A 24886-nucleotide genomic window follows, 5' to 3' on the forward strand; every position below is an offset into this window, starting at 1 on the left:
TGCCTCTGCCACCAACGAGAACCTTCCATGGCTACCCTACTGATCCAAGAAGGATGAGAGACACAAGGAGTAGAGCTGCCACAGACAAACCATAGGTCTAAATGAGAAGCAGAACCACTCACTCAGCCAAGACAGATCTGCTGTAAAACCCGAGGATTATACTTGTGAGCATAATAAATGTGTAATGTTATATTTTTCTGAGTTTTTGGAGTGGTTTGTAACAAAGCATTTTCATGGCAATAGCTAACTGATCCATTAACTCTTGAGTACAGGACGATAGGTACACTCCACAGAGATTAGTCTATCAAATCAACATTCTCACCTTATCTACACTAGGAAATTGGGGTCTCCTGATGGAGAAAATAAGATTTATAGAGTTATGCCTATGTCCCTAGCAAAACAGTTTTAAAAGACAAAATTTTTAAGACGAACTAAATATAGCAAGACATAATTATATAAGGAATCCGAGTTATCTCATGTTCTTTTCCAACCTCTTAACAATTAATCATTGAAAAACAGTTGACGGGGGGTGGGAGTGAATGGGTGACGGGCACTGGGTGTTATTCTGTATGTTAGTAAATTGAACACCAATAAAAAAAAAAAAAAAAAAAAAAAACAGTTGAGCTTTTCTTCCCATAAGAGAAAAATAATCAGCACATTTTGTGTGATCCATTCATATATAAGCAATGTTTCCATTTTGCTATGACTCTCCCTTGTTTAGAAGTGCCTTGTAATTTTGTGTGTTAGAACAGTTAGGACCACCTAGGAGGATAAGAACAATTATAAGTAAATAAAGTAGGGCCCTGCCCTCATTCTGAGAAGCTGGTCATGGCTACCAGTCATCGACATCCTACTGTAAGTATGGGGGTGAAAATCAAGACACGTGTCAGCAGCCCTGGGTCTAGAAGTGGAAGTACAAAAGTTCTCTGGTTGTGATTTTATGTGAACCTATCGTGCCATATCCTGAAATGCTTATTTCTGCTTTCTTCTTCCCAACTGGATAATGTTTTTATTTACTCATGCCTGCTTAAAATCCTAAACAGAATAAAATGACATGTTTTGCTTATCCTAATGGTGGGGCTCCATGATGTGTGTCTTGGTTCTACGCTTAGATTTTTCCATCCAGTGTTATCTGATATCTCAGACCAAGGTACTGGCTTAATCCTCTGAAATTCTGGTTGCAGGCGATCTTTTCTGCACTATATTTTCATCCCCTGCCAGTTATGTCCTCTTACCCACTGTCCTATCCAAAGTCCTTATACCCTCTTAGTCAGCCGTTCTCTGCTCTCTGATGAGACAGCAATAATAGTGATTTTACGCTTCCTAACAAACTAAGTAAACATGTGAAATAAGCACAGGCCATTGCTTATTTAACCAAACAGGGTCGGATCAAGTATAAAATAAATGGCATCACTCCCAATTATTCTCTTTGATCTGTCTCTATCTGTCCTGTCTAGAGTCATGGTGGGACAGGTCAGCAGAGAGGACAGGGCTAAGAAAGAGACTCCTGGGCCTCATGCTGAAGGTGTTGCACAAGATGACGGAGACTTGGGTTCACCTGTCTGCTGACCCTTACTATGAACAGAGCCTCCTCTTGAGGCATCAGCTGGTCGAGGGCAGATGGCAAAAGCACTACATCATATAATTCGGGGGAGCTGTCTATCCAACTGGATTAAAACTCTATGTAAAAATGCCAGGAGGAAGTCTGAGTTAGAGAGCAGATACAGAGTTTACCCAGTGTGCTCGGAATCCTCAGAATGATTCTACTTACAAGACCTTGGCTCCCAGCAATGGCAGACAAGCGTGTACACACACACACACACATACATACACTTGCATACATACTGTGTGTGTGTACACACATCTCCAATGCTACTATCAAGGACAATTTGAAATGCTGGATAAAGATATGTAAAATCTCAAACTAAAAAAAGTCTCAAGAGAAGTAAAAAGGGTGTACACAGGCACTTTTCCTTTGGTGGTAGTGGCGGTGGGCAGGGAATGCTACTTTTTTCCCCCCAATAAGATTTGCCTATAAAAGTAGTAGTAAATAAATAAATAAATAAATAAATAAATAAATAAGAAATAAAAGTAGTAGCTAAAATACTGAAAAGTTACAATGGGCCTGAGTAATCTCATAGGGCCTGAGGGGGAAAAAAAAGTTGGAGTTCAGATGCTGCCAAAGAAAACCCTAATCTAATAACGGTGTCCTTTCAGTGAGAACTACCTGGATCCACATCTTAAGGCTTAGAATGAAATAGAATTAGATGATCCCTTACAAAGACAGGCTCAGCTTCAGATAAACTCAATGAGTGGATTAAGTTGATGTCGCCCCCGTGCTCCTGCCCCACTTCGTTAAAGCAGAAGCATATATTCTCTCTGGAGGAAGATAAGTTAAATTGTCAGGTTGGAAAGCACTCAAGAAAACTCCAGAGTAACAGGCCCTTCTCTGAAGAGAGAGGACGTATGAGTAGTTCCACCTTTGACAAAAGCCTGAGAGAAAGAGGTGACTGTCACAAAGGCAGGTAAGAAAAAAAAATCAGATAAAATGGTAATTAATTCCCAAAGGCCCAAGAACTAACTACAGGATCAGTTTAGAATAACTAGATGCAAGCTGAGTTTGCACTGTTGTAAGATCTTCTCCACAGGCTTCAACTGGGTGCTTAGCTCGAAAGACTGGGGGCAAATGAGGCACAGTCCCCCTTAGTGGCTCAGACATGCAGGAAACAACTGGCTGCAGACAGGAAGGAAACCCTGTATTCATCCATGAAACAAATCTTTCAACTACTAGGAAAGAGAAAACACACACCCTCATTGCCAGGGACAATGGGGGAAGAGAAAAGCAAACCTTATCTGCCTCCAGGAAGGGATACAAAACCCTCCTTCCTGACCCCAGGGACTTTTGGAGGAAGGGCAGAAGCAAAAGCTGCCGGCCCCTGGCAGGTGGGCAGGAGGGCATCTCAGGCTCCCATCCTGTTCCAAAACAAAGCACAGATCTGCTACTGTTTGAGGAGGTGCAAAAAAAATTGTCTGCTACTCAACACCCACCCTAAATCCAAAGTGCACATTGGCTGCCACAGAGAAGGGCTGGAGGGGAAAGACACAAATCTCCCCTAAGAACCTGATTCCCCCGACCTGGGAGATAAAAACTGTAATACAGTCATACCTGGCATATCACACAATAATTACAATGAGCTATGCACAACCCAATGGATAAACCCCTATGATGCACTAACGATTCAAAGTCAAACCTGAAGGGATACATATTGCATGATTCCATTTATAAAAAGCTTAAACACAAGCAAAGCTAATCTACACTATTAGAAATTAAGAGAAATTTTCTTCAGGCAGAAGGAAGCTGTGATAGGAAGGGGCCATGAGGGGATTTCTAGAAATCTTCAATGTTTCTTTTATGCTAATTACGCTAATGAGCACATTTTGCTGGTACAAAACACCAAACTGCACATTTCTGCTGTCAGGTATATAATCTAAATTTTAAAAATTATACACTAAGAATCCACAGCAGTGCTTCCCAATACTAACAAAACAAAAGAGGGAAAAACTCAAAATGAACTTGTCCACATACAGATGTCGTACGACTGAATCATATTTCCTAATTTCACTTGGACACTTTACTTTCTTTCTTAGAATTTTCAGCTTCACTCACCACCCCCAGCCATCGTATTCGGGACACATTACCTTAAGTGTCTGTCTCTCTGAAATACAGCACTGCTACTTCTTTAATCCACAAAGGATTTTTAGAAGCAATGTCAAGGACAAGCAGATGAGGCAGATGGACACCAAGAATGATCTCACAATAAGAAATGAGGAAAAACTGGTCTACCGTAATAAGCAGAGGGAGACTGAGATGGACTACAATAGGATATGTGTTCGGGGGGCCAAAGGAATACCAACAGGGAACATGACAATTGCCATGATCGCCCAAGTGGATGCCATTAACGCCACGTCCACGACAGACCCTCTAGGACTCCTCAAGTCCTGCTTTCCCACAAGGAATGTGCACCTGAGCAGATGTCCACAAGCACATTCCTCCATGCCCGAAGAGATCTGCAGGGGCAGTTCCAATCCGAGCATTTCATGCCCTTCAAAGTATTCAACAGCCACATCCAAAGAACCATTTGAAAGCTCAATTTCAAGACAATTGCAAAGCTCCTCCTTGAACAAGATATCAGTACTGCTTAGAACACTCCAAGGTTTAGTGATTCTAATCATTAATAACAAAGCAATAAAGTACACAGTATACTTCTCTTTAGCTTAAGCCACATAGTATTTTTAATGTGTAGTCACAAATACAATAGACAAGAAGTGAAGTGTTTTTACCAGAGAATAGAATATATGCAAAGTAAAACTGAAATGGATACTCTAAAACTGAAAGCCAGTATCTGAAATTTAGATCTCAGAGGATGAATCCATTGGTAGACTGGATGCAACAAAGGTCAGGATTAGTGCAGTGGAGTAGCAACAACTAGCATACAGAGAAAAGAAAGAGTGAAACAAAAAGCACATAAGAAAGAGATAGGATATGCTGAGAAGTTAGACACAGATGGAGTGGCGATTTTCAAGGGGGAGGAAAAAAAAATAGAACCAACCTTTAAAGATAAAAAGAGTGAGATTTTTCCAAAATTTATTTAAACAAATCAAGTTCCTAGAGCTCACCAAATCCCAACCAGGGTAAATTAGAGTAAAACCGTATGTAGGCATACCGCAGTAAGATGCTGAGAACCATGGCCAAAGGAAACCAAATCTTTGAAATGGTCACAATATTGTCAAAGATCAACTGAAATAACAGATGTCAAAAGGTAATGGATTACGTTTTTTTAAGATTTTATTTATTCATGAGAGACACAGAGAAAGAGGGGCAGAGACACAGGCAGAGGGAGAAGCCGACTCCCTGCAGGGAGCCTGATATGGGACTCGATCCCAGGACCCCGGGATCACGGAAGGCAGGCACTCAACTGCTGAGCCACTGCGGTGTCTCTGGAATCACATTTTTAAAGTTAAGAGAAAAAAGTTAACTACGCACCTAGAATGCTATCACACTCAGTGAAAATATAGCTGAAGGCAAACTTATGATATATTCATAGATGCAAAAACTAGGGAATTTGGCCTGAACCAGAAAAACATTAAAGGGAGTTTGTTTGGCAGGAAGAAAAGGTTCCCAGAAAGATAAAAATGCTAGAGACAACAAAGATCATCAATAAGAGGAAATATATGTCGTTAAACAGAAGGAGATGTTAACTACCCAGGCCAATAACTGCAATGTCTTCTGAAGTTTAAAATATTTGTAGCACTAAAAAAATAAAATAAAATAAAAATAAAAATAAAATAAAATAAGTAAAATAAAATAAATAAATAAATATTTGTAGCACTAATATATGAAAAAAATAACAAAAGGTGAGAGCTGATTAAATGGAGTTAGGATCAATGAGGAGATAAAAGTAATCATTTCTATCAAATGGTAATGAGTCAAACCTACAGGATCTTTGGTGTAACTACAAAAAAAATAGTAAATGAACACATTATGAGTGAATCAAAGGAAAATGTAATTAGTAAAAAATTTGTGAACAAGAAAACAAAAGTTTGGCTGTACATGTAAATCAAATCTTAACAGTTATACATTCAATTAAAACAGATTAAAATTACAAGTAAAAGTAAAATTGGCACACTATTAAATTCAAACACTCTTTTATGAGTCATACATTATTGTAAGGGTATAGAATGGTCGAAAGTCAAAAACAGAAAAGTATATGCTAGAAAATCATTAACCGAGAGTAAGCTGTTATAGTTATAAAAGTAAAAAATAAATTTTAAGGCAAGAAATATTACTAGAGAGACAGAGGGATGCTACTTAAGAATAAAAGGAGAGATCTGACTAGATGATATGACAGTCATAAAACTGCACCCGAATGACACAACTTTCAAACATTTAAATCAAGAATGACAGAATCAAAGGAGAAATATACAGATCCATAATCATAATGGGAAACTTTAAGTAATAAATCTCAATATCTGACAGAAAAGAGAAAATCACATAAAAGTGCAAAGGATCTGAACATACTCAATAAAACTGACCCAATTGACAAATATAGACAGGATACTGTACCTAAGAATGATAAAACTCACATTCTTCTCAAGTGAACATGGAATAATGACAAAAATAAACCACGTACTAGCCATAAGGAAAACCTCACCAATTTCCAAAATATTGGAATTCTTTGAGTATATTTTCCAGTTACAATGGAATGAAGTCTGAGATTAATAAAAGAAAGATACCTAAAAAGTCTGCAACTGGTGATTAAACAATGTATTTCTAAATAATCTTTGATTCAACGACGTAAAAAGAGAAGTTAGAAAATATTTAACATTAGATGGTAAAGTCACAGCAAATAGAAATTCATGGGTTAGAGCTAAAGTGATGCTTGGAGGTGGAGGACTATAACCTGGATTACGTATTTCTAACAGAAAATGAGAAAGGAGGAATCTCAAAGATTTCATTGGACAAAGATTTAACTTTCTATCTCAAAAAGCTAGAAAAAACAAAGCTCAAAAAAATCTAAAAACAATTCAGGAAAAAGAAATAATTCTGAAGAGGAGAAAGCATATTTATATTTCCAAACATATAGTAGAGAAAAATCAAATAAAGCAAATGCTGGTTTCTTTAGGTCAACTGTTTAAAGACTTATCATGAAAAAAAAAAAACAGAACGTACAAATATCAGTAACAGGAATAAAAAAAAAGACATCATGATAAGAACGACTGACAACCTAAAAAGAATAAGAATATTATGAACACACTTGCAGTAATAGATAACTTGAATGACTGGATAAATTCCTCAAAAAAAAAACCACACATTACCAAAGTTGATGAAAAAAAAATGAGAAAGTCTAAGAAGCATAACTAGGAGTCTACAATGAACTTTCCCACAAACAATCTCCCAGGCCCAGATGGTTTCACTGGCAAACTTTTGCAAATATTTAAAGATCTTTCATACAAACTCTTCGAGAGTACAGTGAAAGGAATCACACTTATCAATTCTTTATGTCCTGCCAAAACCCAAACAAGACATTAAAAGAGAGAAAATACAGAGCAATCTCTCTCATACTTCAAATATAAAAATCCTAAATGAAAGATTAGAGATATAACATATTAACAGACATTAAGATTTAATACTGTAAAGACATAAATTGCCCCAAAATTAATCTACAGATTCAATATTGTCACAATCAAAACCCCAGCATGTTTTAATTCTAAAACTCCTATGGAAAAAATAAAAAATAAAAAATAAATAAAACTCATATGGATATGTAAATGGCCAAGAAAAGTCAAGGAAGCCCTAAAAAAGACTAATAAAGCTGAAGGTTTAGACTATTAACTATCAATACTTCTTAGCAATAATAATAAAGACAGTGTGGTGTCAGGCTACAAAAACTCACTAATGGAACACAATACATCTAGAATAAACCTATTCATACGCTGTTAACTGATTTATGATGAAGGTGATAATGTTGCATACTGAAGACAGAACAGACCTTTCAATAATTGTTGTAGGTCAACTGAAAATCCTTATGGAAAAATACATAAAAATCTTCACCCCAATCTTATATTATAAAAAAAGCACCAATATTAGACAGATTGGAGATCTAAATATGTAAGGTAAAACAATAAAGCTTTCAAAGAAAGCTAATGAGAATATATTGTCTTTGGAGTAGAAAAAGGTTTACTAATTAAGCAAGACACACCAAAAAATACCAACCACAAAGGAAAAAACTTGACATATCTGGTTATATTAAAATTACAAACCTATGTTCATCAAGACATAATTTAAAGAGTGAAAAGTAAGCCACAGAGTGCAAGAAAATATTAACAATGCACATACTCAACAAAAAACTAATCTACTATCACTACACACACACACACACACACACAAAAGACTGCTAAGGCAATAAAAAAATGGACCTAAGACTGGGACAAAAGAACTCCATCATCGCCAAAAGAGGACAATGAGTATATGACAAGTTGTCCATGATTACTGCAAACTAAACCCACAAAGAGATACTGCTACATTTGCCACAGAAGGGCTAAAATGTACAATAGCACAGGTTGGCAAGAATACAGAGTAATTGAGACTCATATGCTGCTCATGGGAATGTAAATTGAAACAAACAATTTGGCTAACTCATTGGCAGGATCCTCTAAAGCTGAACAAATATACACCATATGACCCAGCATTTTGCTCCTAAGTGTTAGCCAACAGCAAGGGGTATTTTGGACGTCCACGCTCACCAAAGTTCAGGGCACCTCTATCACAGCACCAAAGTGGAAACTGCTCATGTCTCTATTAACAGCAGAAAAGATAAATAATTGTGGTATATTCATGCAATGGAATGGTTTACAGTAATGAGAGGGAATGGAAACAACTCCGAGCAACTTACAAAGATGAATCTCACTAACACAATGTTGACTGAAATAAGCTAGATGCAAAGGTAATATATTATCATATTATTCCATTTACATAAGGCACAAAAAGAGACCATATTTATCTATCCTGCAAGAGGTCAGGACAGTGGTTATCCTTGGTGGAGGTTGTGAATGCTGATAACATCCTGTTTATCCTTAAAAAAAAAAAAATCTAGAATCTTAAAAGAAATTCAGAGAATTGCATCTCGATGACAGGTTTCTTTGGATCATGGTTATCACAGCCAGTAAGTTTTTTATCATGAATTCTCACATCCTGAAAGTTTGACCAAAGTTCCTAACTGGAATCTCTAAATTCATCTAGTCTAAAAATTAAAAATGACTTGCACGAAAGTAATTTAAGAAGCCTAAAATGTCCAGCACATGCTATGGTATATCATAAATCAAATATTTTCGATTTTAAATCATATAATGGAATCCCAAGTTAACTGTTATTTAATAATTTGATTTTCGGGCAACCCCGGTGGCTTAGCGGTTTAGCGCCGCCTTCAGCCCAGGGCGTGATCCTGGAGACCAGGGATCGAGTCCCACGTCAGGCTCCCTGCATGGAGCCTGCTTCTCCCTCTGTGTGTCTCTCTCTCTAATAAATAAAATCTTTAAAAAATAATAATTTATTTTCTAAGAATATCTACTTTGAACAATTTCTTATACATACTGTATTTCTAAGATACATAAATGTAGTCTCTCAAAATTCAAAGACAAACATTTTACTTTTTCACAAAAGCAATTCTTTTTATGAAAGTGGACACAGCAGAAAGTATAATAAAGTGTTTATAATATCTGTATTATTAGATAGGAATACATTTTTTGGTATAAATGTCCTCTTTGCCTTCGTTTTTTTTTTTCATAACACCTAGAATAAAGTTTTTTTAAAAAAACAAAATTCATGAGAGACACAGAGAGAGGCAGAGACACAGGCAGAGGGAGAAGCAGTCCCATGCAGGGAGCCCGAGGCGGGACTCGATCCCAGGACCCCAGGATCACGCCCTGAGCTGAAGGCAGATGCTCCACCACTGAGCCCCCCAGGCATTCCTCATACGATCTAGAATACATAATGAAATTCAAATATTCTATGGAAAACATTTCATAAAATGCAGATGAATCAGCATTAGAGAATTTTAGAACTAGAATGAGTGTATTATCAAACTATTTGCCCACATTTTTGCCAGTAAAAAGCACTCGGGTGTATTGCCTACACCAAGAGCAGCGGCGTGCCACTTTCAGCGCATGGCTCCCCTGTCACTCGTCCCCAGGGGAGGAGGGCTGAGGCCTCCGTGGACATCGTGGACCATCAGGCCGGGGCTGCACTCAGGGAATTGGCACAACAGTGAACTGGAAGGAGCCAGACCTCTGAAAACCTCTTGGACTTCACACTTCCAGCCTTTTTTTCTTTTTCACGGGAGAGAGAAGTGGACGTGCACTTTGTTTAAGCCGCTATTATTTTGCATTTCTTTATTGCATTCAACCAAGTCTCAGGTGGGCTCTTAGATCACGACATTTCCAAAGTTGTATTTTAGAAAGCAGAAGCAGTCGATAATGTCCATTAGTTAGAACCTTCTTTTTCCTTTTTTTAAGTTTATTTATTTATTTATTTATTTATTTATTTATTTATTTATTTATTTATTTATTTATTTATTTATTTATGATAGAGAGAGGGAGAGAGGCAGAGACACAGGAGGAGGGAGAAGCAGGCTCCATGCCGGGAGCCCGACGTGGGACTCGATCCCGGGACTCCAGGGTCACGCCCTGGGCTGAAGGCGGGCGCTAAACCTCTGAGCCACCCAGGGATCCCCAGTTAGAACCTTCTTAGTCCTCTGCCTTTACATATAATCAGCTGCCCTGCTCTCATCAGCGCAGGCACACGCTGCTACGAGGCTCGGTGCTTACTGTCGCCCTAACACAAGAAGCAGGATCAGTGTGACCCGTTGTCACCGCATGTGCTGTCCGTGCAGCCGCCTCCTACCCGGTGAAGAGCATCTTTATCCGTGTGTCTCTGCCGTGTCGGATGGTCCCACCCGTTGCAGCAAGTATCTGTGGGTGCGCATCCCCGCCGGGCACCACGGCTGACTGTGAAGGACGCAAGATGAACAGGACACAAAAGGGGACAGAAGGCCTATGTCACGCGGCTCCCAGCGCTGGGGGCGCCTGGCCCGGCCGGCCGCTGTCATCTGAGCCGTGACATTCCCGTCTACCTGCAGCCCCGGGGGTCCGTGGACGGGGTGGGGTGGGGTAGGGGGGTCATGGTCCGCTCGGGGAGGATGGGACCCCTCCGGTCCCCGGGGGGTGAACGATGCTGGACTAAGCCAGGGGCCTACCATCACCCTCCTGGGGCGGTCCCCGCACTCAGCGTGGGCTTGGCACTGACAGTCAGCCATGGGACCTGCGCAGAACCGGGGAGGGCCTGTCCCCTCCTGCTTCCGACCTGGATGTGACACTTGCCGAAGCGTGAGCCTCCCTCCACGGGACCAGGGCCCGGAGAGCGGCCGCAATGCTGCACATCTAACATCACGGTGCCCTGTCTCCAGCCGCTGCTTCTGTCGTTTTTTTTTTTTTTTTTTTTTAATTTTATTTATTTATTCATGAGAAACAGAGAGAGAGGGAGAGAGGCAGAGACCCAGGCAGAGGGAGAAGCAGGCTCCATGCAGGGAGCCTGATACGGGACTCGATCCCGGGTCTCCAGGATCACGCCCTGAGCCGGAGGCAGACGCTCCACCACTGAGCCCCCCAGGCGTCCCTCTTCTGTAGTTTTGAGGCGTCTCTTGAAGTCACTGGTTTTCTGCTACTTACATTCCGCCTCATTGCTGACAGACACAAATGCATTTAGGAGACGCTTGCAGTAGCTGCTCGGCGGAGAGGAGCAAGGCCTGAGAGGAGCAGAGGGACAGAGGTGCCCCAATCTGCTTTAAGGGCTCGGGAAGGCGGTCCGGAGCGAGCGAGCGAGCGAGCTGTGAACGTGCAGGCAAAAGTTATTTTTCTCTGCGTCAGGTATGAGGGTACGTGAGGAAGAGAGTGACTTGTCTGCCAGACAAGAAGGCGAAAGAGAGCTCGGTGGAAGGTGGTGTAGACCACGCTAGGGATTGTGGATTTTAGTTTCCACGGGACGGGGAGTCTGCAGCCGTTTCAGCACGGTGATGACGGGAACAGATGCGGTGACTTTCAAATACCCTGCCACTCCTGCGAGGACTCGCGGGCGACAGCGCAGCAAAACATGAAGAAGTGGGTGACGAATGGACTACTGACCTGGGGGGTGAGCGCCAGGGAGGGCTCGGGGAAGACCACCGCTTCCCAGCCGCCCGCAGACTCCCCTGCAGCATCCCCGGGGCGGGAGGCCAGGCAGGCCCAGGGGAGGGCCGCGGAGATGCGCTGACCACCGTGCAGCGGGAGCAGGACGTCCAGGCGGCTGTGCCGCAGAGCCACGGGGAATCATGGATCAGGAGCCGGAGACTGGAAACCAGCCACAGACAGGCACAGGGAGTATCTGCATGGCTGATAATTCAGCACTGGGTGCTAGCTATTTTATTTTATTTTATTTTATTTTATTTTATTTTTTATTTTATTTTATTTTATTTTATTTTATTATTTTATTTTATTATTTATTTTATTTTATTTTATTTTTATTTACTATTTTTTTTTTTTGGTCCTAGCTTTCCTGCACTGACACATCTCTTAATTAGTTTGCATTTCCTTACTTACGTATTACAAAAGCCATAATGATGAAAATGTGGGCAAAGCTAGAGAGGTAAGCAGCCAAATATAAGCTTCATTAACTTGTTATACTTTCAGGGGTGCTGGCTGGCTCGGTCGGTTAAGGGGTCAAGTGTCCACCTTCGGCTCAGGTCATGATCCCAAGGTCCTGGGACTGGCCCCACATGGGGCCCCCCTGCTCAGAGGGGACTCTGCTTCTCCCTCTGCCCCCCCCCACCTGTTCTCTCTCATTGTCTCTCTCAAATAAATAAATAAAACCTTAAAAAAAAAAACCCTTGTTATACATTCATATACCAACTGAGGAGTATCCAACCCCACGTCTCAAGGCTCGAAGTCCTTTCTCGTTCACAGGCTCAGTGTGCCGCAGGCTCCAGTGTCAGAGGCCTGAGAGGTGTTCCAGCATTTCCAGTGGCTCCTCTCAGAGTCTCTCACAACTTCCCACTTAAACACAGCAGATGTTCATCTGTTGTTCACCTCCTCATCATCTTCCTCTCTTTCAGAAGTCGGTCTACAGTTTTGTTTGTTGACACCCCCCCACCCCGACTTGGGTGCAGGTTTAACTGGAAGACCAGTTGGAGGAACTAGAGCCTGTGATTCAGATTTATGCCAATCCCACCCCTGGCTGCACTGATGGTTCAATGATGGGAAAAGAGCTTAAATGTGTCTAAGCATGAAACTTTGGACTTTTACAAGAAGTACTGGAAAAAGAGGCTCTACCTTCTGTCAATTTAAGCCATGGTCAATCTGAAATCAGAGCTAATGTAACCATCTTGCTGTCAGGAGAAGATATGAAGAATTGCTGGGTGCTATTACCTAGAGTTTGAGAAAAGCCAGCACAGTAGAGAGGCGCTGAGTCACAAGGATAATAATTGAGTACTTTGGTTAGCTATGACACATGCATTCTAACTAACGTTAGACTTTTTGGTTATACGAATAGTAAAATACATGATATTTTCTGTCGCTGGAAACAAAAGAATCCTAACTGGCTCTTATAAGATCACAGAAAATGCACACACACCTAAAAACCTTCATAGCAAGCACTCAAAACAAGATCATCATTCCTATGAGGAATTCCCACCAAATACAAAGGTTCTTTAATTATTATTATATGATAATAATTACTATTCTTTAATTATCATAGGTAACTGTGTCCTAGTGGACCATCCACGATACTGCTAGAAACTTAAAAAGCCTTTCTCCCAAGAAGTATGTATAAATTTACATTATCACTGCCTCACTAGCTGACCCCCATTTAGAAAAATAAGATCCATGTCAATCAGAAAAACTGCACTAGGTCATGGGAGCCGCAGTGCTGCCTTTCTCATTTCCATCATGCCCCTCTTCCCTGCCCTCTCCACTCAATCCATGACCTCTCTAGCCATTTGTACTCAGCAACTACCAAAAAACCCCAGCGACTAGAAAAGAAATAGGACACAAATGGGAGATCAGAGAGTAACACTGTACTCTAGGAAACAGAACTCTCATATGGAAGGAAAAAGCAAAAATGTTTTTGTTTTTTTTTTTACATATTTTCTCCATCCATTTAATCAGAATAGAGAGGAGAAAATTTCATCTTGGGACAAAAGAACCACAGTAGGTAATGAAAAGCATGCTAGATGATGGCAATTAGGTCAGGATCTTGACGTAATTTTCTATCTATGTTGAGATTTTATATCGATCAAATAGTGATATAATTGATCCATGGTCCAAGAAGATAGAGTCTGGGCCCCCAGCCATCTGCATATTGTCTGCTGGTTATCCTGTATGGGCATCCTCTCATTCGAGAGTAAGAATGAGGACAGTATCAACGAAGATAAAAAGGCTGTGGGATGAGATAGTCAAAACAATGATCTTGAAGAAAATAAAAGGCAAGAGCAGAAGAAGGATCCACATCAAAGAGCAATAAAAGGCAGAATTCAAACTGCAAAAAACAAAACAAAAAATTGTATTAGTGATTTCAGAGAACAAGTTTTAAAAAGCTCAAAAAAACATTGTGGGAAAACAGAAAAGTTTTTTTTTTTTTTTTTAAATTAGAAAATTAAATATACCAGTGTACGGGGGATGAAAACCAAACTGCGTATTTTTTAAAGATTTTATTTATTTATTCATAAGAGACACAGAAAGAGAGGCAGAGACACAAGCAGAGGGAAAAGCAGGCTCCCTGCAGGAGGCTGATGCAAGATTCGATCCCAGGACCCCAGGATCACGCCCTGAGCCAAAGGTAGATGCTCAATCTCTGAGCCACCCAGATGCCCCCCAAACTACATATTATAAACATGGTTAGAGAAGACTAAGGCATAAGTAATAGAAATAAAAACAACAACCCAAGAGTAGCCAAAACAACATGACTTGAATTGAAAAAGATCCTGAATAGAAAGACGCTGATTAGGGCCCTGAAAGCCGTGTTCTTGTTTCAAGTAAAATGTTATTTTTCAAAAAGATCCATTCTTAGATATATTAAGGCAAACTCAGGAGATAATTTAGTTTTTTTTACAATCCTATGAGCATCTAAGTAGAATTTTTTTAAATGTTATGTACAAATGCAGAGAATTCAGACTGACATCATAGCTCACCACTTCACTGAACTCCACATATCAGTGGTACAATAACCATGTTAAATTTAACTAGTATGACCTCACTATTCTATAATTGGCCAAAATACAATTCATGTGTGAAGGGAAAATAAACAAACAGAAAGAGATTGTCATAAACACAAGGATTTAGAAAGCAATTTACCCACATAATATTCCTTTTAAAATTATGTGGCTAAAAATTACAGGCTTTTGAAAAAAATGAACCAAGACAACTTAAATGTAGAAGTTCGTCTAATTTGAAACTATATTAAGCAAAGAAATCTGAATACCTAAGTTACATGGCTATAAAATCTATGTATTAAGAGTAATTGTTGAAAGAGAAGACCAATAATATAAAAGTAAGTTATAAAAATCTGTTTTCCTAAGTACTAAAATTTAGGAAATGAAGAAAACAAAAGTATACTAAAATCTAAAATTTCTTATTTCACAAAGGAAATCAACAGACACAATCTGTTTCTTGATATTTAGGGAGAAATTGACTCAAAGTACTTTTATAATTTAAAAATCATCATCATGAAAAAAAAATCATGAAACAAATATAAAATGTTAAACTTTTATGTTAAAATACACCATAAACAAGATCAAAAGAAAAAAATCAGACAAAAATATATAAACATATACATAACATCTTACTATGCAAAAAGTGATAATGAATCAATGATTTTAAAAAGGTCTCTACAGTTAAAAGGTATAATTGTGCACCTATATCTAAAAATCCATATGTAATTTATATTTATGTATAAATATATACACACAGATACATACATATATTTTAAGGACTAAAAGAGGGACACCTGGGTGGCTCAGTGGTTGGGCATCTGCCTTCAGCCCAGGGCATGATTCTGGAGTCCCAGGATCAAGTCCCATATCAGGCTCCCTGGAGGGAGCCTGCTTCTCCCTCTGCCTGTGTCTCTGCCTCTCTCTGTCTCTAATAAATCAATAAATAAAATCCTTAAAAAAATAAAAACTAAAAGAATATATACCATAAGGTAAACAGTTGGCTATTTAATAGTTGGAAATTTATTATTCTTTTGATTTATTTAAATTTTCTAAAACTTTAATCATTTCTCAATTTCATTCATTCAACAAATAGTTATTAAGCACCAACTATCTGCTGGTCAGGCGCTCATGACAAAACACTCTACAAAACAGATAAAAATCCTGCCCTTCCACAGGTTTTATTCTTATGGGAAGGAATGAGAAAATGAGCTAAAAGCAAGCAGGTAAGTGAGGTATATTAGAAGAGAATTGGTGTAGGAGAAGATAATGTAGGAAAAGAGAATAAGGAGTTCTGAAGCTAGAGCTGGCATGGCAGTTTTTTTAAAAGATGGCATGGGTGACACTGAGGTGATGCTAAGCAAAGACCTGAAGGAGATGAGAAGGGCTAAATACACGGGCATCTGGCGTCTGGTGGGAAAGCATGCTGAACAAAGGTAGATACTGAATTTTCCTGGCTGGCTTGAAAATAGTAAGAAATGTCAATAAAAGGATATCAAGATGTATTCAAACATCAGCGACATATCAGGGTGTGGAGATTCAAGGTAGTTTTGTTTAACTCACCTTTCATAGGCTCTGGAATTTTGCAAATTTTCTTAATGGAACTGTACTGATTATTTTAAGAGAGAGAAAAAAAAAAAAAAAAAACCCTAAAAACTTCTTGCTGAAAATCAGTGTTTAAAATTTGAACATAAAAAAAAATTGAACATATATATGCTCAAAGCTATGCAAAAAAATTGTTGTAATTATATAATCAATATATATAATCAATATGTGCTCATTAGAAAATATTTGGAAACTGCCAAAAAACGGTTTGTTTTTTTTTTAAATCAGCCATTGGCTCGCTAACTTGAGCTCCTCTCCTCTGTCTAGTATCCGTAATTCTAAATGACCACTATTCTCACTGACAGGCGGAGCCAAGGATTATCAAGGATGAATGAAATTTTAAAAGATCTTTAAATCAAGGTATCTCAAAGTGTGGGTCTCAAGTTTCTTGCATCAGAATTAGCTGGCAAACTTGCAGGTTACTGGATCACACCCCAAAGCTAGTGGGTCAGAATCTTACGGTAGAGCCTGGAAATCTGCTTTTCTTTTTTTTTTTTTTTTTTTGAAGTTGTTATTTAAATTCTAGTTAGCTAACATGTAGTGTAACCTTGGTTTCAGGAGAAGTCAGTGATCCATCACTTACCTACAACACCCAGTGCTCGTCACAAGTGCCCTCCGTAATGTCCATCACTCATTTAGCTCATCCCTCATCCACCTCTCTCCAGGAACCGTTTGTTTTCTATAGTTAGGCATCTCTTATGGTTTGCCTCCTTCTCTTTTTTTCTCCCCTTCCCTGATGTTCATTTGTTTTGTGGAGACTTGCCTTTTAACATTACTCCCAGGTGACTCATATGTAAAGGTGGAGAACGACTTACTTAGTTTACCGACAGTAAAGATAATTTAGCCGAAAAACTGACTCTGGAATCTTGTACTGACCAACATTCGACGTTTAAATTTCTACCATTCCTAAATTTACCTTTCGTGAGCTTGGCCGGGCAGTTTATCTAAGCAAGCCCAACATATGTCGAATCCTGTTCTTAAAAGCTTACATGGTAAAATAGGTCACAAAAAACACACGGTATTAACCTACGTTAAAATCCTGGATTAGGCAGCAAATAGAAAAGACTAAGGTCATTATGGTAGTTCTAGTTTGGACTCACAAAATAACCATTTACGCCAGTACAAAATCCAGTTTGATCAGTAAAACACACGAGTTATAAGTAAGACCAATACACTGATTTAAAGATGCGGCGAAGTGAATGGAGTTATTTCGTCATCCACCTACACACTTACTCCGTCATCCATCTGTACATTTATTTTTACACTTTCCTACACTTTAACCACCAAAATGAAAATCATATGGATTTGAATGATGGAATTAGATTTCTCTAGGTGTTTGGAGGATTACAGAATCTCTTGAGCTGCAATGTGTCAATAATTTTTTATTTGATCAAAGAAGTAATCTCCTTTTCTTGAACAATAGGATCATTTATAAAGCTTCAGTATGACCATTCTGAGCCGGCCAAAGAAAAGTAGAGGAGGGGTGAAATCATATATTCTCACCCATAAACCAGTAAGTTAAAGGTAAATATTCCACTGACGGAGACATTTTAATATAAATAAGTATTTGTCATAAAAAGATATGGGATTATTTCTGTGTTAGGATATGGCTAAAATACATAGCCTTATTTTTATAAATAGGATCATTCCTCCTGAATGAAGACTCAAGAAGCCAGGCCATGAATCATTTTGTAAACCTGAGGACCTCCACCCCCTTCTAATTAGTCTATTTTGTGGCCTGGATTTTTTATGATTCTTAAGGTACGGTGCGTCTGTAAAAATCAGGATTCCCATTTGGCAGAAGCTATTACTGGAGCTGGCATTTTTTTATTCCCGGCAAGGGGTATTAAAAATTATTTTGGTAAGTCAATTTAGAAAAACGAGCAAAGGCAATCCAAAAGTTTTAAAGCTTGAAAGCTTTAAAATGAAAAGAAGTAGCCTACATAAAGTCCCTAAATCCAAAAATGTCTTCAATGTATGCATCCATACACTAAGGACCTGAGATTAAGAGATTAATCCTAAAGTTTGGGAAGGGAATGGGTTGCATGTCTAAGCCAGCACTGGTGCAGATCAGGTAGGGGGTTACCTATTTGATAGCCCATCTGTCAAAAATTATGCCCTTAGCCAACATAAATTCCCTTAAAGATGAATTAACGTAATTAATAATGAAGATGACACATTAGGTCCAAAAAGCTACTATCAGATGTTTATGAAATGTACCCACTATTATATTTTCAGAAATTAATTAGTTTATTCAGCAGTTCATGGTACTCCCAGGTAAAGTTTCAAAAGTGGAATTACACATGGCCATTACCAGCTCCTGAGAGGACACGGTCCATAATGCACCTTTTAATGCACCTTTTATCAGTACTTCCCAAACTCTATCTTGTTTAAGAATCACTTGAGGCAGGCGCCTGGGTGGCTCAGTTGGTTAAGCGTCTGCCTTCGGCTCAGGTCATGATCCCAGGGTCCTGAGATCAAGTCCCACATCAGGCTCCCTGCTCAGAGGGGAGTCTGCTTCTGCCCCTCCCCCTGCTTTCACGTTCTCCCTCTCTGTCAAATAAATAAAATCTTTAAAAAAAAAATAAAGATTAAAAAAAATCATTTGAGGCTTATTAAAACAGATACTGTCCCCTTCCTTAGAGATTCTGATTGGCTAGGGGTGTAGCCGGAGAATTTGCATTTCTAACAAGCTCATAGGAGAGCTGATGCTGCTGGTCTAAGATACACTTTGAGTAACACTGCTCTTCATGACATCTGGTACCAAAGTGGCACAAAGTCGAGAAAATAAACATCCAACTTCAAAATTGATACCTAATGATAACCATTATCCAGGCTTCAGATGCAGCTTCCGAAAGTTTTTTTATTCCCAGTATTCTTAATATTGAACTGCAGACGCGATGGCTACATACACTTAAGTATGTACCACTGAGATGCATGAGAATAAAGAATTTCTAAGATAACTGGATCCCCAGGAAAATCACATAAGACTGAAGCGCAATTTAACTCGTATTGATGAGTAAAAATTCTAAAAATTGCACAAATTTTGAGAAAGTACTTTTTAACCAACATTTTAAGTCAACTTTCTATATGATGAAACCAAACACATGTACAATGTTCGTTCACTTTGTATGACAATTATTTTAATATAGAATACAGAAGTGATCTAATTCCTAACTACTCAAAGTGTTGAATTAGCCATTTAAAAAAATGTAATGGGGCAGCCCTGATGGCCCAGCGGTTTGGCTCCGCCTTCTGCCCAGGGCCTGATCCTGGAGACCCGGGATCGAATCCCACGTCCAGCTCCCTGCATGGGGCCTGCTTCTCCCTCTGCCTGTGTCTCTGCCTCTCTCTCTTTCTGTGTCTGTCATGAATAAATAAATAAAATCTTAATTTTTTTTAAATAAAATAAAATAAATAAATGTAATGAAGGAGAAAATGATGGGGTGCCTGGGTGGTGCAGTGGATTGAGTGGCCAACTCTTGGTTTGACTCAGGTCGTGACCTCGGCACTGTGGGATCGAGCCTCACAGAGGGCTCCTTGCTCAACAAGGAGTCTGCTTAAGAGTCTCTCTCCCTTTCCCTCTCCCTCTCCCCCTGCTCATGGGCTCTTTCTCCCTTTCTCTATCTCTAAAATCAATCAATCCAAGGAGTCAGGGAGTCAGGGAGGGAGGAAAGAAAGGAAAGGAAAAGAAGAGATAAGAAAGGGAGAAAGAAAAAAATAAATGATGCTGGTGAATATTTTGTACTTCTTTAGGGAGCAGGACAATGCTGAGTATCAGAGCCCCAAGTTCTCTATCAGCTTTCCCACAGACTCAGCTTGAGCAACATATCATTATGTGTCTAGTGACCTCATCTACAAAATAATGCAGTTAGATTAACTGGTCTCTACAGATCCTTCTAGCTGACATTCTGAAATGATTCTTTCAGACTTGTTATCATGTTTACCTTAAAAATAAAATGGGGCAGCCCAGGTGGCTCGGTGGTTTAGTGCTGCCTTCAGCCCAGGGCGTGATCCTGGAGTCCCAGGATCGAGTCTCACATCCGGCTCCCCGCATGGAGCCTGCTTCTCCCTCTGCCTGTATCTCTGCCTCTCTATCTCTCTGTGTGTCTCTCATGAATAAATAAATAAAATCTTAAAAAATATATAAAATAAATAAAATGTTAACTCTTCATGAAAACTCATTCATAAGGTTTTATCTTAAAGGACCACATTTAATTAAATATGACCCGTTTCATATTAACCAACTGTTTAATTTTCAAGACTCCACGTGGAGCTATTTTATACCGGAAACTCAAGATTTCCTACAGCACATCAAACGAAGTGCTCTGTGTCATGAGAATTATCTTCTACATTCCAATTTGAAATTAAGTTTTTTTGTGTGTGAGATAAGAAATTGAACTCATTATATATAATCGTAAATGAGGCTGCCTGGGATACTGATACATGCTCACAACCTAATGTGTCAACAAACTGGAAGAAATGATGAACCAAAGAATAAGGAACTGAACTCCTCTATTGTGAGTTCTCAAGGGCTGAGCATTCAAATCTATAATCCAGGTATTGAATGTTCTAACATCCTCATCAAAGCATGAAAAATTATTTCTTAACTCTTTTCATATTTTCCTGAACCTGACAATTATCAATTGTCCCTATTTTAGCAAATAACAGTGATAAATTATGTGCCATAAGATCTTACTGTGGAAGATTTATATTACTATTATTAATATATATGTAATTTAAATGCAGAATTCCAGAGTTTTAAGAGGTAATGAGGCTAGAAAAATCTCACTTCGGACATACATGTAAAGTAATTAAAAAACAAGCCTTTTATCATTACTGTTTTTTAAATTATCTCACTCAAGTAGCTGATAATGCGACATCTGCATGACTAGTGCCACCTATGGCTTCAACTGCCTGCTGCCTTTTCTACAAAGTCTAGCCTATTTCAAATGTTTGAATTTCTCTTCAGGTATATATCTATTTTTTCCTAGTCATGGAAATCAGGTAAAAACGACCTGAACCCTTTCTCCTACTGACAGCTCATGTTTTTGCCATTACAACTTTTAAAATCTTTCTAATTAATCATGAGGAGATATTTTCTTTTAATATACAAAGGCACAGGTCGAAGCTGGTCATTTCATAATATTTCCCTGCCAATATCTGTAACCAAAGTTACATATTCTTCTTGAGCATTTTAAGTAGCCTCAGATAAAAAAAAAAGATTTTCCTTTAGGTTTTTGTTCCTCTATAGAGTAAATTCTTTGGGGAATTTCTAAAATTCTCTTCAGGCATCCGTATCTTATTTCTTGCTCACAAATCTCCAGGAATAGCCTCATCAACAGTGAGAGAATAATCTGCATGTGATTATCATAGAACACAGCAAGTCGTGGATGTTGAAAAGTGCCAACAAATTCTTAGTTTAATATATTTCTGATACAAAAGAAAAGAAGGCATCAGAGTTAATAAAGAAATCCCTCCTAAATTCCTAATATGATTCTTAGGGATTAAAATACTCTGAATAAAACAGTCTGTTCCAGAAAACACACTAAAAGCTGTATAACTTCACTCTAAATATTTCAATCTGCTAATAGATATACAAAATATAAAAGAAGATAATTTGTCAACAGCATAAAGTACTAATAATGCTTGTATATACATCATTACCATGAATGGCTGAGTAAACTGGTTATTTGGTAAACTGATAAACTGTTATCTTTCTGGCATATGTCAGATTTCAAATAAATTCTGGAATATAGGAAGAAAATCTGAATCCTTCAAAATTGCTTGAATTTCATTTTAATCTTCATTACAGAGTTCAGGCAATAAAATTAGGTAATCCAGACAATTTAAACAAATTTTATTGATCGTGATAACCTAATCATTTATGTTGGACTTCTAGTATCTATCAGGCTAAAACAAAAATACAACTGTTCCTCATCGTCTCTGAATGATTTAAAAACTGCCACTGGCTCCTCTATGCCCAAGCTGAAGGCTACAGGTAGAGGCTCCAGAAAACAACAAAAACATTCCAGCTCTCAAGTCCCTCTACTGGGAGCAGAAAATTTAAGAGCTTTATTTTTCTTAAGCTAAATCAATTTGTGTCTTTGTGATAAATGGAATTATTATGTAATGAAGAAGTAACCAAAAATTTTAGTACACCAATATTTAGTAATAACGAATGAAGAATTTTTAAACTTTTGAGTTAAATATATTTGATTTTTCCCCCAGAGATACAGTTCTTTACATATTTCTATAAATATCAGCACAGAAGAAAATCAGATCAATATAACTAATATTCAATAAGCCATTTTAATATAAAGTTTATGGAGCTCACTTAAGAGACATGATTCTTTATATTGCATATAAGAAGTAAATATAGTGCCTATTATATTTTGAGCTGTTCAGAAAATTAAGAAGGAGGATCTCCCTTTTTTGAAATAGATCACTGGTTTATTTCAAGTAAGAAGACTTCCCAAGAACTCTTCATGCAAGGATTGGAAACCAGCATTTGGAACATTAATCTCTAAACAATCCACTAATGTATGTCTTGCAAAATTTTGAGTTAACGGACAATTTTTCACAAATTGCTATTTTAATTTTACATCATAGATGAGTAGAGACCAGCAGACCACCTGTCTCAGATTTTGCCTTCACAAAGGTGAGACATAAGTTATGCCCATTTTCCTGCACGTTTAAACCAGTGAGACAGCATCTCAAAAGGACATAAAAAAGTGCTTTTTCCAGTGGTTGTAGTCTCATAAGCCCAGCCTCAGCTCCCCTCAAGCAGGGCAGCGATAATATCCAAAACCTGCTGTGTTGTATGATAATCACATGGAGATTATTCTCTCTGTTGATGAGGCTATTCCTGGAGACACCTCTATGAGCAAGAGACACGGATACCTAAAGAGAAATTCAGAAATTCCCCCAAAGAATTTACTCCGTAGAGGAAACCTAAAGGAAAACCTTTTCCTTACCTGAGGCTACTTAAAATATTCAACAAGGACTTGTAACTTTGGCTATAAAAATTGGTAGGGAAAAAGGAGTTTCTCTGGGGGGTATTTCTGAAATACTCAGTGAGAAGAACCAGAAATGCAATCTCTTCCTTCAAACCCTTATTAACCACTCCAATTAATCAATCAGCAGAGGTCACAAAAACCAAGGGAGTTTTGGTACCCGGAGTTACCACATTTCATTCCAATATAGGAATATAAATTCCTATATTTAATGTAGGAAAATAAAAAAAGGTCAGCTTAGATTTTGCTCCTTTGAATATTTGCATGCAAAACTGCAGGGGGTGGGGGGGGTTGTGGGTGGTTAAATCAGGAAAGATTTTATCTTTAGGATTCACCGCACGCCCCTGACATTCGATACTGCCTCTTGTCTGGGACGCACTGCATCGCACTGCGAGCCTCCCGGGTCCGAGCTGACGCTGGGCTGGGCCACCTACACCCAGAGCCCGCGCGCACGGTCCAGGCGACCGGCTTATGCATATTTAATGACCTCAAAGACCCGAAGTACGCGTCTCTGCAAAACGAGGATCACGGTCAGCAGGCGCTGCAGGGGCAGCTCAGACTCGCTCGCTGTGCCTGCTGACGAGCAGGTGCGCGACCCTACAACTCCGGGGACTCCCGCGCCCCGCAGGTCGCGCGCAAAGCCCCGGGGGCGGGGGCGGGGGCGGGGGGGTGACACGCCGGTTCCACGCCCGCTCCCACGCCTGCACCTGCCACGCTGCCCCCTGCGCCCCGCGGGCCCCGTACCTGGAGGAGGCCGAGCGCTGCAGCCGACGGTGCGACCCGGGCGCGGCGGAGGCGGCGGGAGGAGCTCAGCCCGCGCTCTGCACGCTCCCCGGCGGCGAGCCGCGAGCTCCGGGGACCGGGCGGGGCGGGGCCTGCGGGGGGCGGGGCCTGCGGGGCGGGGCCTGCGGGGGGGCGGGGCCGCACGGCCGCGGGTTCCGAGGGGCGGGGAGGATGCTCCCCCGGCTGGACCCCAGCGCCGGCTCCCGAGGCCCCGCCCCCTGACCACGTGACAGACACGCTGGTCCCTGATTGGAGCGCCCGGCGGGAGGCGGAGGCTGTAACCCCGGGCGACGGGGAGTGCGGGAGGCTGGTTGCCCGGCAACGGGAGTCTGCGCGGAGGACGCGCTTGCCGGACCGCGCCCCGCGCGGGGCTGCGGCGGAGTTTCCAGCCGGGCTGCGCGTGGAGGGAAGCCGCGGGCCCCCGGCGAGCTCCGAACCGCGGCTGCTCCGCCGAGTGCGTCTGCACTTTCTAGGAAAATGAGTCAAACCCACGCTCCGGAGCTGGCGCGGTCTCCCCGAGCGGCCCGGCGAGGGCGTGGAGCCTCCTGCAGCGGGAGGCTGCGCGGGTCTGCACCCGCCGGCACCTGGAGCGGGAGGGAGGGCGGGGTGCTGTTTGTCCTGCACCTCACTGTCGTCTGCGTGGGCGCAGGGAGCTGGGCGGGAGACCCCTTTGGATGCAATTACTTGTCT

The 24886-nt window shown here is 40.2% G+C and overlaps 1 protein-coding gene across 5 annotated transcripts in view; it reads right to left on the reverse strand.

Moving 5' to 3' along the window:
* WDR17 (WD repeat domain 17) overlaps nucleotides 1-24275 on the reverse strand; it is a 102650-nt gene extending 78375 nt beyond the window's left edge. For 4 of the 5 annotated variants that reach the window (XM_038560501.1, XM_038560502.1, XM_038560503.1 and 1 more), the window contains exon 1: nucleotides 24158-24275. The gene's annotated coding sequence lies outside the window, so the exon portion shown is untranslated. The remainder of the gene's footprint in view (nucleotides 1-24157) is intronic. The other variant, XM_038560505.1, reaches the window with a different exon arrangement.
* Between the last annotated feature and the right edge of the window lie 611 nt (nucleotides 24276-24886).

Source organism: Canis lupus, chromosome 16, assembly GCF_011100685.1.
Source record: "Canis lupus familiaris isolate Mischka breed German Shepherd chromosome 16, alternate assembly UU_Cfam_GSD_1.0, whole genome shotgun sequence".
Lineage (NCBI taxonomy): Eukaryota > Metazoa > Chordata > Mammalia > Carnivora > Canidae > Canis > Canis lupus.